The 16,216-nt window shown below is 38.7% G+C and overlaps 1 protein-coding gene across 2 annotated transcripts in view; it reads right to left on the reverse strand.

Annotated features, from left to right (window-relative positions):
* Nucleotides 1-16,216, reverse strand: part of SNTG1 (syntrophin gamma 1) — an 859,278-nt gene that overhangs the window by 607,641 nt on the left and 235,421 nt on the right. The gene's annotated exons all lie outside the window — the stretch shown is intronic.

Consider the following 16,216-nt stretch of genomic DNA (forward strand, 5'->3'; position numbering starts at 1 on the left):
CTGCCTCAGCCGCCCAAGTAGCTGGGACTACAGGCACCCACCTCCAGGCCCTGCTAATTTTTTGTATTTTTAGTAGAGACGGGGTTTCACCGTGTTAGCCAGGATGGTCTCCATCTCCTGACCTCGTGATACGCCCGCCTCGACCTCCCAAAGTGCTGGGATTACAGGCATGAGACACCGCGCACGGCCGGTGCTTTCTCATAGCCAGCGGGCTGCAGGGTGCACTCTGGGCAGCCTCACTTCCCATTGGCTTTGTGACACTATTTCCCTGCTCTTAGGTTATTCACAGAGCTGCTCTGACAAGAACCAGGGTGACTAATTCTATCTCAGTTCCTTATTTTGTCCTGCCAAGCAAGAGGCAGTCAAGTCAAGCTCTCCACCTTCCCTGACACTGTACAATTCAATTCAACCACAAATCACACAGCATTTCTTCTCTGTCTTGCTCTTCCTCCTTCCTCTTCTCTTTCTCTTTCCCTAAATATCATTCCCCTCTCTTTCATTCTTCTAAAAGCAGTTTAGGCCAGGTTGTGAAGGATTTTGAATGCTTGTCTAAGATTATATGCTTTATTAATGCAAAATAGGGAATGAATTGTGCTTTTTTAAAGACAATTATCTCTTAACCTAATTTGTGGTCTTTCCTTTTGCCCCTTAAATATTGCTGCTATCCAGGATGTTTTGACTGGGTGTTTTGTTTGTTTGTTTGTTTTTTTCTGATTCTTCCATACCTTTTTTGTGGGAATGCTTCCCTCACTAGACTAGGGCTTTCAAATCTATACTTACCTCATGCACTCAAGGGCCAATCACTAATTCTATCTCTGGGCCAGAGATTTCTCTGAACTCCGGCTACACATACAGAACACACAACACATACACCACACACAACACATGCACCACACACTATCAGGTCCTCTTGGAAAGTCCCTAGAATCAGCACATTGACACTGAAAGTTACTCTTTCCCCATGAAAACATGCCTGTTTTTCCATGTAATCTATTAATTGTATCATCACAACTCCCATGCCCCAAGCCATGAAACTGAACTTCATATTTGATTTCTTCCTTCACTTTGGCCCTATACAATCAATGGGTCAAGTTCTACTAAAATCTCCAATTAATTTAACAACTGTGTACTTTCGTTAAGTCTTTCTACCTCATTTGGCTTATCCAGTTATTTTTCCTTGCTTAGATTTCCATAATCATGAAAAACTGATCATATAGTGTTCCATATAAAATCCCTGATTTGTTCTATGCACTGCTGCTGAAGTCATCTTTTTGAAACATAAACTTTCAACTTATATGATCATGTGATTCTTCAACAATAAGTTCTTTCATGGATCATCATCATCTTCAGGACACAATCAGTATCATTTAGAATAATATTCACTGTCCTTAATGATCTATCTATGAGTCTTGACATTAAAATATCATCTCTATTTTACTATTCCAAAGTCATTGCCATTCTCTAATTATGAAATCCTCTCTTTGCAGCAGTGGTCCCTCTCATTGGTGGCTGTGTCTGCCTGAACTCCCATTTCCCCACACTTCTCAGACTCCTATTCTTCTTCCAGGCTTGTGTCCAGTTGTTTTCAGAACTCCTCCAAAAAGTATTCTCTACAGTCTATGTTCTATGCCCAAGTTCTGTGCTCCCAAAAAAGTACTACAGCTATTCTGTGCTTCTACAAGAGCCCTGTGAGTATCAAATAAACTGATATAAGTATGACTTCAGGTTTAAAATCCATAAGATACATTATAAGGCAATAATTAGCTATGCATAGTGTTTCTAAGGGAGATTTCAGAAATATAAGAGAGATCACAAATCACATGCCTTGTTATTCAGGGAAATTTACTAATACACTATGTTATTATATTTACATTTCATTCACAACGAAATGTAAATCTTAGAAGCCATCCTAGTTGTGATATAGAATGAAAGCACAAAAAAGCAAAAGAATGTCCATGCTTCTAAGTGATGAGGACTAATCTTGAGCAATCCATATGACCCTTTAAGAAAACTGAGAGATTTTCTTCTTGGAAAGAGGTAATTGTTTCAAAGCAATAGCATTTTCCCTTTCAAATTCATCTCAAAAGTCAACAAAAGGTTACCAGTTACGATTAGAATAGATACTGTTTGTATCATCCCTTTAACACAAAAATTTCAGATATTATTGAAAGTCAATTTGCTTTAACAATGTTTATGTGTCAGAAATTGAATTCAATTCCATAAGGCTCCAGGTGAGTATTATCTAGAAATAGTTCTTCCAACCCTAAAGATTAGTAAATTTTTCTCAGAAGATGAGACACAAACTGCATAGAAAATTAAGTGCAATGCCCAAGAGCATATCCTCCTTTTATTAGAAAAACCAACAAACACATTACTCAATATGTTGTCCTGCATAAATATCAAACATGCAGAGTTTGCTACTGTTTTATTGTTCTGAATTAAAATTGCTCCCAGTTTAAGTCTACCAGGTAAGGGCCCAACTTAGGTAATTGAGTATATTTTTCAGTAGGAGAGGGAGCTGCATGTGGATTCTGAAGTACTTGGTTTAATTTCTTCAACTGCTTTGCTGGTAGTACTCCAGAACAAGATAATTAAGGTTTTTGAACTGTGATTCCTTCTCATATATAATGGAACCTGTAATACCAATGGGGCCAAATGAATAAGGGTAGAATGAGAGGATGCCTGTGAACACGCCATAGAAACACTAGGCTCAGGTACTGAATAAAATTGCTGAGAGAGTCAAATACTCAAGTACACACACATGGCTTTTAGTTTCATTGAAGCTGCAAAACAATCACTACTATTTTATTACCTTTTTTGATATACATGTCAAATAGTGAAAATATTCTCTATATAAACATGGTAAAATAGTAAAGACTCACATTTTACTTTTTCCGTTGACCAAAATATCATTGAGATTACAGTAAAGAGACTAGAAAAACACAAAATAATTGCAAAGAACAGGGGAGGACACAACAAAGTTTTGGAAGTTTAAAATCTGATGGGTGATGAGTAACTTGCTTAGAAGGCTAATGCCTAAACCTGTCCTAAGCCAGCAGTAGGCAAATAATAGGAATAAGATAATTTATATTGCAGAAATTTGGTAAAACCAGGAAACGTAAAATCTAATGTTTGAAAGTATTGCCTCAAGTGGACAGAAAATAAGACTAGTTTATCGCAGACTTAAAGAGTTTAGTAACAAACTCATAGAACATAACTGCAACAAATTACAAGTGAAAAAAAAGGAATATTTAAAATAGTCAAAAACCTTCTAAAAGTCAATAAAGAAAAAAGTCAAATAATCCAATATAAAAATGGAGCCAAGACAGGAACAAGCATTTTAGACGAGAAAAAACCCAAACAGCCGGTCATCATCAAAAAGCGCTCAGTGGCCACTAGTTATCAGGCAAAGGCATATTCCGTTCACAGCACGTTATTCAACCATCAAATTAGAAACAAATGCAGACAATAAATGCTTGAGACTAAGAGGAGCAACTGGTTTGTAAACTCTAGTAAGAACATAAATTGGTAAAATAATTGTGGAAAATAGTCTAGTATTATTTATTAAAGTTAAAGGTGTCTATATCCAAGGTCTCAGCAATTCTATCACCAGATATATACCCTTAAAAAACAAAAATCCTCTTACACATGTGCATCAAGGCATACCAGAATGTCTGTTCACCAAAGCATCTTTATCATAGCAAAAAACTGAATCAATTAAAAGTTATGTTAATATAATAAAGAATAGAGAAACAAATTATGCAGTATTACTGCAATGGAAGGTTGATTACAACAGAAAAAAATAATGAACTCCAGCTACATAAATCAACATGGAAAAATAGGAAAATGTCTGCAGGTATTCAATAATTGCATAGTTGAAAACTAACAAACTTTGACTTCCTATTTTGCATTTAAAATTGTTTTTATTAAATTGAAGTTAATACTATTACCCTGTTATTCTAAATAGAAGTCCTGTGTGTGCTCCATGATCATAGGCATGGCATCCACTGAGTATTGTCAATCCCTGGGGACTCTGCCCAGTGCTCTCTGATGGCCGTCTTCCTATACTTAAAAAGTATTGAGAACCCACCCAAGAAGCTACTTTGTACATGGGTACAATCTGTTTTTTATTTCCTAAGAGACAGGCTAAAAATAAGATTACATATGTGAAAGATGAATAGACTTCATATAAATTCAAGAATTTTCTAAAATTCCAGCCATGTGACATTAAAATATCAAGAAAGCCTTGGATATCATGGATCTATCATAATCTGAACCTGATAATGGGAAGAGAATCCTTTACTGCTTAGTAGAAGAAATGAACCAAAAGTGCCTATCTTGTCCAAATGTACCAGATCTCCCAAACTAAGATGATCATGGAATTTGCCACCCAAACAATGTTACTTGGGAGACTGATAGGAAGAGGTATTAATAATTTGCCACGACAGTTGACATAAGTCAGGAATACCCTGGGAAAAGAAAATATACATTTAACTTATCCGAAACTAACAACCGCTTATTGCTTTTATCTGTCAATGAACATTTCTTTAGAAATGTTTGAAAAAGCTAACTTCTGTCTAGCTTTGGTACCTACTTTTATAATATTCTCGATTCTATGGATTGATTTTCATTTCTATGAATGTGCAAGACAGGAAAGTCTCACTGCTGTAAACAAAGCACCAGTAGCAATCTCAAGAAGGTGTAAATTGTTTTGTTTCCTTGGCTGGATTCCTGAATTTTACCTCCATTTTTATGATTTATAATGAAAAGTCCTAAATATTACATTTTTATTTTGGCATCCAATAATACCCTACCTGCAAGCTCAGGGAAATTCTATAATTTAAAATTTTCTTAAAGGCTTTTGCTGCTCTAATATTTAACCTCTTTCCTTTTTTGAATAATACGTATTTCGTGTATACTAATATGTATTTTTATATTCAGATTTACTTTAAAGAATTATCAAGTAAGCATTAAATATAAGTGTTTATTGGGGAATAATTTAAACAAAATAAAATACTCATATATGAAAGACACAGTTTGATGAGTTTTAGCAAACCCATATAGCTTTGTAACCACTCCTCTGATCAAGATACAGAACATTTCTATAGCACTCAGGCACAGTCACTCTTCTGATTTTCATCGTCATAGATTAATTTACCTAGAAAGCAAACAAATGAAATACTACCACAGCTATGAGTCTAAATATCTATATACAGACAGATAGAAGTGTCCATACATCTATAGATATCAATATCTATTTTTGTCTAGTCTTCCTTGTTTGAGATTCAGCTCTGTTTTTGCATCCATCAGTATTCCATTCTTTGTATTGCTGAGTAGCTATCATTGCATAAATATAAAACCATTTGCTTATCTATTCATTTGATCATGAGAATTTTGTGAAGTTTCAATTTATTTATTTATTTTTTATTTTTTCTTATTATACTTTAGGTTTTAGGGTACATGTGCACAATGTGCAGGTTTGTTACATATGTATCCATGTGCCATGTTGATTTCCTGCACCCATTAGCTCGTCATTTAGCATTAGGTATATCTCCTAAGGCTGTCCCCGCCCCCCCACCCCCCACCCCATAACAGTATCCGGAATGTGATGTTCCCCTTCCTGTGTCCATGAGTTCTCATTGTTCAATTCCCACCTATGAGTGAGAACATGCGGTGTTTGGTTTTTTGTCCTTGCGATAGTTTACTGAGAATGATGTTTTCCAGTTTCATCCATGTCCCTACAAAGGACACGAACTCATCATTTTTTATGGCTGCATAGTATTCCATGGTGTATATGTGCCACATTTTCTTAATCCAGTCTATTGTTGTTGGACATTTGGGTTGGTTCCAAGTCTTTGCTATTGTGAATAGTGCCGCAATAAACATACGTGTGCATGTGTCTTTATAGCAGCATGATTTATAGTCCTTTGGGTATATACCCAGTAATGGGATGGCTGGGTCAAATGGTATTTCTAGTTCGAGATCCCTGAGGAATCGCCACACTGACTTCCACAATGGTTGAACTAGTTTACAGTCCCACCAACAGTGTAAAAGTGTTCCTATTTCTCCACATCCTCTCCAGCACCTGTTGTTTCCTGATTTTTTAATGATGGCCATTCTAACTGGTGTGAGATGGTATCTCACTGTGGTTTTGATTTGCATTTCTCTGATGGCCTGTGATGATGAGCATTTCTTCATGTGTTTTCTGGCTGCATAAATGTCTTCTTTTGAGAAGTGTCTGTTCATGTCCTTTGCCCACTTTTTGATGGGGTTGTTTGTTTTTTTCTTGTAAATTTGTTTGAGTTCATTGTAGATTCTGGATATTAGCCCTTTGTCAGATGAGTAGGTTGCAAAAATTTTCTCCCATTCTGTAGGTTGCCTGTTCACTCTGATGGTAGTTTCTTTTGCTGTGCAGAAGCTCTTTAGTTTAATGAGATCCCATTTGTCAATTTTGGCTTTTGTTGCCATTGCTTTTGGTGTTTTAGACATGAAGTCCTTGCCCACGCCTATGGCCTGAATGGTATTGCCTAGGTTTTCTTGTAGGATTTTAATGGTTTTAGGTCTAACATTTAAGTCTTTAATCCATCTTGAATTAATTTTTGTATAAGGTGTAAGGAAGGGATCCAGTTTCAGCTTTCTACATATGGCTAGCCAGTTTTCCCAGCACCATTTATTAAATAGGGAATCCTTTCCCCATTTCTTGTTTTTGTCAGGTTTGTCAAAGATCAAATAGTTGTACATATGCGGCATCATTTCTGAGGGCTCTGTTCTGTTCCATTGATCTATATCTCTGTTGTGGTACCAGTACCATGCTGTTTTGGTTACTGTAGCCTTGTAGTATAGTTTGAAGTCAGGTAGCGTGATGCCTCCAGCTTTGTTCTTTTGGCTTAGGATTGACTTGGTGATGCGGGCTCTTTTTTGGTTCCATATGAACTTTAAAGTAGTTTTTTCCAATTCTGTGAAGAAAGTCATTGGTAGCTTGATGGGGATGGCATTGAATCTATAAATTACTTTGGGCAGTATGGCCATTTTCACAATATTGATTCTTCCAACCCATGAGCATGGAATGTTCTTCCATTTGTTTGTATCCTCTTTTATTTCATTGAGCAGTGGTTTGTAGTTCTCCTTGAAGAGGTCCTTCACATCCCTTGTAAGTTGGATTCCTAGGTATTTTATTCTCTTTGAAGCAATTGTGAATGGGAGTTCACTCATGATTTGGCTCTCTGTTTGTCTGTGATTGGTGTACAAGAATGCTTGTGATTTTTGTACATTGATTTTGTATCCTGAGACTTTGCTGAAGTTGCTAATCAGCTTAAGGAGATTTTGGGCTGAGACAATGGGATTTTCTAGATATACAATCATGTCATCTGCAAACAGGGACAATTTGACTTCCTCTTTTCCTAATTGAATACCCTTTATTTCCTTCTCCTGCCTGATTGCTCTGGCCAGAACTTCCAGCACTATGTTGAATAGGAGTGGTGAGAGAGGGCATCCCTGTCTTGTGCCAGTTTTCAGAGGGAATGCTTCCAGTTTTTGCCCATTCAGTATGATATTGGCTGTGGGTTTGTCGTATATAGCTCTTATTATTTTGAGATACGTCCCATCAATACCTAATTTATTGAGAGTTTTTAGCATGAAGGGTTGTTGAATTTTGTCAAAAGCCTTTTCTGCATCTATTGAGATAATCATGTGGTTTTTGTCTTTGGTTCTGTTTATATGCTGGATTACATTTATTGATTTGCGTATGTTGAACCAGCCTTGCATCCCAGGGATGAAGCCCACTTGATCATGGTGTATAAGCTTTTTGATGTGCTGCTGGATTCGGTTTGCCTGTATGTTATTGAGGATTTTTGCATATGTTCATCAAGGATATTGGTCTGAAATTCTCTTTTTTGGTTGTGTCTCTGCCCGGCTTTGGTATCAGGACGATGCTGGCTTCATAAAATGTGTTAGGGAGGATTCCCTCTTTTTCTATCGATTGGAATAGTTTCAGAAGGAATGGTACCAGTTCCTCCTTGTACCTCTGGTAGAATTCAGCTGTGAATCCATCAGGTCCTGGACTCTTTTTGGTTGGTAAGCTATTGATTATTGCCACAATTTCAGAACCTGTTATTGGTCTATTCAGAGATTCGACTTCTTCCTGTTTTAGTCTTGGGAGGGTGTATTTGTCGAGGAATTTATCCATTTCTTCTAGATTTTCTAGTTTATTTGCATAGAGGTGTTTGTAGTATTCTCTGATGGTAGATTGTATTTCTGTGGGATCGGTGGTGATATCCCCTTTTTCATTTTTTATTGCATCTATTTGATTCTTCTCTCTTTTCTTCTTTATTAGTCTTGCTAGTGGTCTATCAATTTTGTTGATCTTCTCAAAAAACCAGCTCCTGGATTCATTAATTTTTTGAAGGGTTTTTTGTGTCTCTATTTCCTTCAGTTCTGCTCTGATTTTAGTTATTTCTAGCCTTCTGCTAGCTTTTGAATGTGTTTGCTCTTGCTTTTCTAGTTCTTTTAATTGTGATGTTAGGGTGTCAATTTTGGATCTTTCCTGTTTTCTCTTGTGGGCATTTAGTGCTATAAATTTCCCTCTACACACTGCTTTGAATGTGTCCCAGAGATTCTGGTAGGTTGTGTCTTTGTTCTCGTTGGTTTCAAAGAACATCTTTATTTCTGCCTTCATTTCATTATGTACCCAATAGTCATTCAGGAGCAGGTTGTTCAGTTTCCCTGTAGTTGAGCGGTTTTGAGTGAGTTTCTTAATCCTGAGTTCTAGTTTGATTGCACTGTGGTCTGAGAGACAGTTTGTTATAATTTCTGTTCTTTTACATTTGCTGAGGAGAGCTTTACTTCCAACTATGTGGTCAATTTTGGAATAGGTGTTGTGTGGTGCTGAAAAAAATGTATATTCTGTTGATTTGGGGTGGAGAGTTCTGTAGATGTCTATTAGGTCCACTTTGTTTAGAGCTGAGTTCAATTCCTGGGTATCCTTGTTAACTTTCTGTCTAGATGATCTGTCTAATGTTGACAGTGGGGTGTTAAAATCTCCCATTATTATTGTGTGGGAGTTTAAGTCCCTTTGTAGGTCACTCCAGACTTGCTTTATGAATCTGGGTGGTCCTGTGTTGGGTGCATATATATTTAGGATAGTTAGCTCTTCTTGTTGAATTGATCCCTTTACCATTATGTAATGGCCTTCTTTGTCTCTTTTGATCTTTGTTGGTTTAAAGTCTATTTTGTCAGAGACTAGGATTGCAACCCCTGCCTTTTTTTGTTTTCCATTTGCTTGATAGATCTTCCTCCATCCCTTTATTTTGAGTCTATGTGTGTCTCTGCACGTGAGATGGGTTTCCTGAATACAGCACACTGATGGGTCCTGACTCCTTATCCAGTTTGCCAGTCTGTGTCTTTTAATTGGAGCATTTATCCCATTTACATTTAACGTTAATATTGTTATGTGTGAATCTGATCCTGTCATTATGATGTTAGTTGGTTATTTTGCTCATTAGTTGATGCAGTTTCTTCCTAGCCTCGATGGTCTTTACAATTTGGCATGTTTTTGCAGTGGCTGGTACCGGTTGTTCCTTTCCATGTTTAGTGCTTCCTTCAGGAGCTCTTTTAGGGCAGGCCTGGTGGTGACAAAATCACTCAGCGTTTGCTTGTCTGTAAAGTATTTTATTTCTCCTTCACTTATGAAGCTTAGTTTGGCTGGATAGGAAATTCTGGGTTGAAAATTCTTTTCTTTAAGAATGTTGAATATCGGCCCCCACTCTCTTCTGGCTTGTAGAGTTTCTGCCGAGAGATCAGCTGTTAGCCTGATGGGCTTCCCTTTGTGGGTAACCCGACCTTTCTCTCTGGCTGGCCTTAACATTTTTTCCTTCATTTCAACTTTGGTGAATCTGACAATTATGTGTCTTGGAGTTGCTCTTCTCGAGGAGTATCTTTCTGGCGTTCTCTGTATTTCCTGAATCTGAATGTTGGCCTGCCTTGCTAGATTGGGGAAGTTCTCCTGGATAATATCTTGCAGAGTGTTTTCCAACTTGGTTCCATTCTCCCCGTCATGTTCAGGTACACCAATCAGACGTAGGTTTGGTCGTTTCACGTAGTCCCAAATTTCTTGGAGGCTTTGTTCATTTCTTTTTATTCTTTTTTCTCTAGACTTCCCTTCTCGCTTCATTTCATTCATTTCATCTTCCATCAGCGATACCCTTTCTTCCAGTTGATCGCATCTGCTACTGAGGCTTCTGCAATCTTCACGTAGTTCTCGAAACTTGGCTTTCAGCTCCTCCATCTCCTTTAAGCCCTTCTCTCCATTGGTTATTCTAGTTATCCATTCTTCTAATTTTTTTTCAAAGTTTTTAACTTCTTTGCTATTGTTTTGAATTTCCTCCCGTAGCTCAGAGTAGTTTGATCGTCTGAAGCCTTCTTCTCTCAACTCGTCAAAGTCATCCTCCATCCAGCTTTGTTCCATTGCTGGTGAGGAACTGCGTTCCTTTGGAGGAGGAGAGGTGCTCTGCTTTTTAGAGTTTCCAGTTTTTCTGCTCTGTTTTTTCCCCATCTTTGCGGTTTTATCTACTTTTGGGCTTTGATGATGTTGATGTACAGTTGGGTTTTTGGTGTGGATGTCCTTTCTGTTTGTTAGTTTTCCTTCTACCAGACAGGACCCTCAGCTGCAGGTCTGTTGGAGTTTACTAGAGGTCCACTCCAGACCCTGTTTGGCTGGGTGTCAGCAGTGGTGGCTGCAGAACAGCGGATTTTCGTGAGACCACCAATTCAGCTGTCTGATAGTTCCTCTGGAAGTTTTGTCTCAGAGGAGTACCTGGCCCAGTGAGGTGTCAGTCTTTCCCTTCTGGGGGGGTGCCTCCCAGTTAGGCTGCTCAGGGGTGAGGGACCCACTTTAGGAGGCAGTCTGTCCGTTCTCAGATCTCCAGCTGCGTGCTGGGAGAACCACTACTCTCTTCAAAGCTGTCAGTCAGACAGGGACGTTTAAGTCTCTGGAGATTCCTGCTGACTTTTTGTTTGTCTGTGCCCTGCCCCCAGAGGTGGAGCCTACAGAGGCAGACAGGCCTCCTTGAGCTGTGGTGGGCTCCACCCAGTTCGAGCTTCCTGGCTGCTTTGTTTACCTAAGCAAGCCTGGGTAATGGCGGGCGCCCCTCCCCCAGCCTCGCTGCCGCCTTGCAGCTTGATCTCAGACTGCTGTGCTAGCAATCAGTGAGACTCCGTGGGCATAGGACCCTCCGAGCCAGGTGTGGGATAAAATCTCCTAGTGTGCCGTTTTCCAGGCCCGTTGGGAAAGTGCAATATGAGGGTGGGACTGACCCGATTTTCCAGGTGCCGTCTGTTACCCCTTTCTTTGACTAGGAAAGGGAACTCCCTGACCCCTTGTGCTTCCCGAGTGAGGCAGTGCCTCGCCCTGCTTCGGCTCGTGCACAGTGCGCTTCACTGACTGTCCTGCACCCACTGTTTGGCACTCCCTAGTGAGATGAAACCGGTACCTCAAGCAGAAATGCAGAAATCACCAGTCTTCTGTGTCGCTCGGGCTGGGAGCTGGAGACCGGAGCTGTTCCTATTTGGCCATCTTGGCTCCCCCCCGTGAAGTTTCAATTTAGATATGAAAAACTGCTATGAACACTTGATTTTATTCCTCTTGGAAATGGAAACACTATATGATTTTACATTTCTCACGGTGCTTGTGAGTTCAGTTGCTCAACATCCTTAACAACACTTGGTATTGCCAGTCTTTCTCCTTTCAGTTATTCTAGTGGGTGTGACGTGGTAGCCCAAGATGGTTTAATTTCCACTTACTTGATTAATAATGATGTCAGCGCCTTTTCATGTACTTACAATTTGTACATCTTCTTTAGTGGCATGCCTGGTGCTTGATCAGAGCACTTGCCCATTTTTAATGGGCTGATTTGTCTTTTTAGCAATGATTTTTATTATTCTTGATACATCTTGTCCATGGGCACAACTAGGAAATACATGCACATATCCCAACCTATATTTTAGGTTATACATTAAACTATATACAGTAATACATATATAACTATATATACATATAGATGCACATTATATGTATCAGCCATATATTGATCAGTACATATATTGATTTTTGTATTTTGAAGTAATCCTAGATTTCTAGACTAAATCTATGTGGCCAACATTTGTTATCCTTTTATGTATTGCTGAATGAGATCTGACAATATTTCATAAAAGATTTTAGCATCCGTGTTCATAAGTGTTATAGGTCCGTAATTTTAATACATTTTCATTCTGCTATAGCACTTGGCAATGTCAGATTCAGGGCCATACTGATTTCGTACAACAAATTGAGAATGTTTCCTCTCCTTGTATTTTGTGAAAGAGTTTGTGTAAGTTTTGTATAATTGTTTCCTGAATTTTAATAGAGTGGACCAATGAAGCCAACTGTACCTGGGGGTGTTTTGTGTATAGGGGCAAAGGATGAAGTCTTAAGTCTCAATTTCATTTATTTAAACAAAATAAGGCTATCCAGATTTCCTCTTTTTGTATTAGTCTTAGCAGATTCTATTTTTCAATAAAAGTTTTCAATTTCATTTCATTTGCCCTTTTTTTCTTTACTGAATAGTGTTTTTTTTTCCTTTTTACACTTCTATATCTCTAGTATTCATGGTGATGTTCTGACAAATTGTGATTTTTCTGTTTATTTTCTTTTACAATTCTAACTAGAGATTTATTTGTTTTATTCATCATTTCAAACAACTTTTGTCTTTATTATTTCCATCTTATGTTTCTTTTCTGTTACCTCTATTATTTTTTTCTTCAACTTACCTTGAATTACATTAAATCTTTCTTCAGATGGCCCTAAAGAGTGAAAGGTGATATTTTTATCATAAACCTTTTCTTCTTTCTAATATAAAAAATTAAGGCTATACATTTCCCTCTAAGCTTCATCTTACAAATATTTATTATCTTTAAATTATCTATAGTTTCTAATTTATTTTGTGGTTTCCTGTGCATAGCTTAATTTACAAATATTTGGGAATTTCTAAACATTATAGAAGATTTTATCTCATTTAATTCTGTAGTGTCGTAACTTAAAATTCTTTTGCCTAGCCAAAGGTCACAAATATTTTCTTCCATTTTTTTTCTATAACTGTTGTGGTTTTAACTTTTACATTAGTTCTCTAGTACACTTTTAGCTAATTTTTGAATTGTTCATTGAGATTAATTTTGTTTACTGTGGATATCAAATTGTTCTACTACCAGTTGTTTTTAGGTAATCCTTTTGTTAATGAATTGCCTTTGCAACTTAGATGAAAACCAATTGATCATGTGAACCTGAGTCTAATTTTGTACTCTCTATCCTTTTCCTATGATCTCTCTGTATTTTTACAATAGGACCATAGTGCCTGTAATCAAGGTAGTTTTATTTTGAGCTTTGAAATGCAGCAGTACTACAACTTTGTTTCAAGCATGATAGCAAATTTGGTCTCTATTAATTCATCTCGAGTAAAAGAAAAATCTAATTCTTTCACAAACTATTTTAAAATTATTTCAATTGAATTTTTCTTTGAAATAATTTCATAGTTAGAAAAATGTTGTAAGTATAGTACACAGAATTACTCTATAACCTACACCTATTTTATTCTAAGTTTAACAAATTACATAACCATTAACAGGTTAACGTTGCACATTGCCATGAACTGAACTATAGGCTTTATATTCAGACTTTACCTTTTTTCCACTAATGTCTTCTTTCACTGCAAGATTTTATCCAACACACCACATTGCATTTAGTCATCATGTTTTCTTGGTCGCTTCCAATCAATGGCATTTTGTTCAGGTGTTTTGTTTTCTATGACCTTGATAGTTGTGATCAGTATAGGCCAGGTGATTTATGGACGGTCTCAATTTTGGTCAGTTCAATGCTTCCCCATGATTAGACTAGGTTTAAAGATTTTTGTGAAGAATATCACAGAGGTGAACATCATTCTTATTTCATTATTTGAGGAATGACAGGACTTATTTCTGGTAACATATACCTTGCCCACTTGGTTGCAGTGGCATCTAATGGGTTTCTCTAGTCTAAAGTTACTAAGACAGGTGATTTCTGCATTTCCAACTGAGGTACCCAGTTCATCTCACTGGGGCACGTCAGACAGTGGGGGCAGGACAGTGGGTGCAGCCCACCGAGTGTGAGCCAAAGCAGGGTGAGGCATTGCCTCACCCAGGAAACACAAGGGGTCAGGGAATTCCCTTTCAAGCCAAGGGAAGGGGTGACAGAAAGCACCTGGAAAATTGGGTCACTCCCACTCTAATACTGCACTTTTCCAAGGGTCTTAGCAAACGGCACACCAGGAGATTATATCCCATGCCTGGCTCAGAGGGTCCCACGCCCACGGAGGGGTACCTGGCTGTATGGGGTGTCAGTCTGCCCCTACTGGTAGCACAGAAGTCTGAGATCAGACTGGAAGGTGGCAACGAGGCTGGGGGAGGGGTGCCCGCTATTGCTGTGGCTTGAGTAGGTAAATAAAGCGGCCTGGAAGCTCGAACTGGGTGGAGCCCACCTCAGCTCAAGGAGGCCTGCCTGCCTCTGTAGACTCCACCTCTGGAGGCAGGGCATAGCTGAACAAAAGGCAGCAGAAACCTCTGCAGACTTAAATGTCCCTGTCTGACAACTTTGAACAGAGTAGTGGTTCTCCCAGCAGGAGTTTGATATCTGAGAACAGACAGACTGCCTCCTCAAGTGGGTCCCAGACCCCAGAGTAGCCTAACTGGGAGGTACCCCACCCGTAGAGGGCAGAGGGCAGACTGACACCTCATACAGCTGGGTACCCCTCTGAGATGAAGCTTCCAGAGGAACGATCAGGCAGCAACATTTGCTGTTCTGCAGCCTCCGCCGCTGATACCCAGGCAAACAGGGTCTGGAGTGGACCTCCAGAAAACTCCAACAGACCTGCTGCTGAGAGTCCTGACTGTTAGAAGGAAAACTAACAAACAGAAAGGACATCTACACCAAAACCCCATCGGTACGTCATCATCATCAAAGACCAAAGGTAGATAAAACCACAAAGATGGGGAAAAAAACAGAGCAGAAAAGCTGAAAATTCTAAAAATCAGAGTACCTTTCTCCCTCCAAAGGAACACAGCTCCTCACCAGCAATGGAACAAAACTGGACAGAGAATGACATTGATGAGTTGAGAGAAGAAGACTTCAGACAATCAAACTTCTCTGAGCTAAAGGAGGAAGTTTAAACCCAACGCAAGGAAGCTAAAAACCTTGAAAAAAGAATAGACAAATGGCTAACTAGAACAACCAGTGTAGAGAAGTCCTTAAATGGCCTAATGGAGCTGAAAACCATGGCACAAGAACTACATGATGCATACACAAGCTTCAGTAGCCAATTTGATCAACTGGAAGAAAGGGTATCAGTGATTGAAGATCAAATGAATGAAATGAAGTGAGAAGAGAAGTTTAGAGAAAAAAGAGTAAAAAGAAACGAACAAACCCTCCAAGAAATATGGGACTATGTGAAAAGACCAAATCTACATCTGATTGGTGTACCTGAAAGTGGTGGGGAGAATGGAACCAAGTTGGAAAACACTCTTCAAGATATTATCCAGGAGAACTTCCCCAACCTAGCAAGGCAGGCCAACATTCAAATTCAGGGAATACAGAGAATGCCACAAAGATACTCCTCGAGAAGAGTAACTCCAAGACACATAATTGTCAGATTCACCAAAGTTGAAATAAAGGAAAAAATGTTAAGGGCAGCCCTAGAGAAAGGTCCAGTTACCCACAAAGGGAAACCCATCAGACTAACAGCGGATCTCTCAGCAGAAACTCTAAAAGCCAGAAGAGAGTGGGGCCAACATTCGACATTCTTAAAGACAAGAATTTTCAACCCAGAATTTCATATCCAGTCAAACTAAGCTTCATAAAGTGAAGGAGAAATAAAATCCTTCACAGACAAGCAAATGCTGAGAGACTTTGTCACCACCAGGCCCACCCTACAAGAGCTCCTGAAGGAAGCCCTAAACATGGAAAGGAACAACCGGTACCAGCCACTGCAAAACCATGCCAAATTGTAAAGACCATTGATGCTAGGAAGAAACTGCATCAACTAACGAGGAAAATAACCAGCTAACATATAATGACAGGATCAAATTCACACGTAACAATAATAACCTTAAATGTAAATGGACTAAATTCTCCAATTAAAAGACACAGACTGGCAAATTG

The sequence above is a fragment of the Hylobates moloch genome, unplaced genomic scaffold (genome assembly GCF_009828535.3).
Source record: "Hylobates moloch isolate HMO894 unplaced genomic scaffold, HMol_V3 SCAFFOLD_9, whole genome shotgun sequence".
Classification (NCBI taxonomy): domain Eukaryota; kingdom Metazoa; phylum Chordata; class Mammalia; order Primates; family Hylobatidae; genus Hylobates; species Hylobates moloch.